The following is a 1,711-nucleotide window of genomic DNA, read 5'->3' on the forward strand; positions in this document are numbered from 1 at the left end:
CTCGGTCGTGCTGCGTCTGTGCTGCATCGTTTCAGACTCTCGTGATGTGGGGAGGAGCATCTTCTTCAAACAATCGGATGCTTCGCAGTGGTGTTTGTTTATTTCATGGTAAACAAAGGCCCTCCCGACCCCGCTTACAGCACAGCTGAGCAGAGCGAGGGGGCCGGGAAATCGCTGCTCGCCTACAGGGGAGTCAGGAGTCAGAGGCAGCGTCTGGTTCCTTTAAGGCTCGAGAAAGTTCCACGTGCTTGCAGTGCGTGGGTCCGCCTTGCCTCCAGGCACACAGCAGGATGGGGCCCTTGTTTTTCTAATATGGGTCCCGTGTTTTTATTCGCTGTGCACCAAGGGTTGCTACGCTGCGCCGAGCCCCCTGGACGTAAGGTCGCCGTGACCGTGACCGTGGCCGTGACCGGTGCCTCACTGTGTGGGGACTAGTCCCAGCACCACCCCCCTGAGCGTGGGCCGGGCTGTGGGGCGTGAGAAACGCGACTGTCATCAGCACTCTGGGCTGCGCTGACTCTGGCTGTGCTGAGTGAGCGCTGTCCTCGTGGGGACCCTGCCCGTGACAGTGACACCTGATGACCGTGAGGGGCGTGGGGAGTGCCCACTGCCCCCCGCTGGTGATCTTCCTGCCTCTGGCTTGTCACACGTCCGGCCTGTCCACAGACGTAGGACCTGGGTGTGGCTGCCCCTCAGCTTCATGCCCCATCCCTCAGTGGCCTAAAAGGCTCAGCTGAATTCTGGCGTTCTTCCCAGCCAGAGCCCGTTTGCTCACAGCGTCACCTGGCTCTTCAGTGTCCCGGGCTCACTCCCGTTCTGGTACCTTCCATGGCCTCCTGCCCCTCTGCCTGGAATGTCTTTTCTTTGTTGAACTCCTCTGGGTCCGCCTCCCTCTCCCCTAAATCTGTGCCCCTGGAAAGTATTTTCAGAGCACCCCGCTTCCTCCCACTGTCCACAGCCTCTGGGGTTTTCTGTGATGGCACGTAAGGTTTGTGTGGTCAATCATTTGCTCAGGTACAGGCCACGCCCACCAGCCCCGGGGAATCACTGGGATGGGGACCATGTCATGTGTGTCTTTGCAAAGACTCGGTGGCTCCGTAGAGTGATGGAGGAGTGAGTGGCCTTCAGGGTAAATTCTCGTACGTAAAGGCCAGAATCAGCGCAAGACCTTAATTCCTGGCTGCAAACTTGCCAACATCCGTCAGATCTAAGCTCCTGGTGTGAGATAGAGACCCCACTGAGGAGAAACCGGTGTTCGTGGGAAGACTTGTTATTATTCACCCTGTTAAAATGTCGTTATTATAATAATATGTCAGTTCTATACCAATTACTTGGTCAAGGCAAGCTTTCTCAATAGAAATTCCAATAGATCATTTCCCCCACAGAACGTAACAAGCTGACCCTACTCGGAGTAGCAAGTTCCAGAAAAATGATTCTATGACTCAATAAAAAGGTGTGCGTGTGCCTCTACTGTGATAAATGCATATAAATGGACCCAACAGCTCTTAATGGTGACCTTTGGGGAAATCGGATCGGAAAAATGAGGATTATGTATTTTTTATCATCTGTACAGTGAGCATTGTGACTTTGTGCATATTTTAATTTTAATGAGTGAAATAAGGCCAGAGCAGACGCCGGGGAGGCACAAGGAACCGAGAGTGGCCAAGAGCTTCGTAAGGAACATTCCCCTCTGAGTGAATGCCAGCGCTTA

The sequence above is a fragment of the Pteropus vampyrus genome, unplaced genomic scaffold (assembly GCF_000151845.1).
Source record: "Pteropus vampyrus isolate Shadow unplaced genomic scaffold, Pvam_2.0 Scaffold439, whole genome shotgun sequence".
NCBI lineage: Eukaryota > Metazoa > Chordata > Mammalia > Chiroptera > Pteropodidae > Pteropus > Pteropus vampyrus.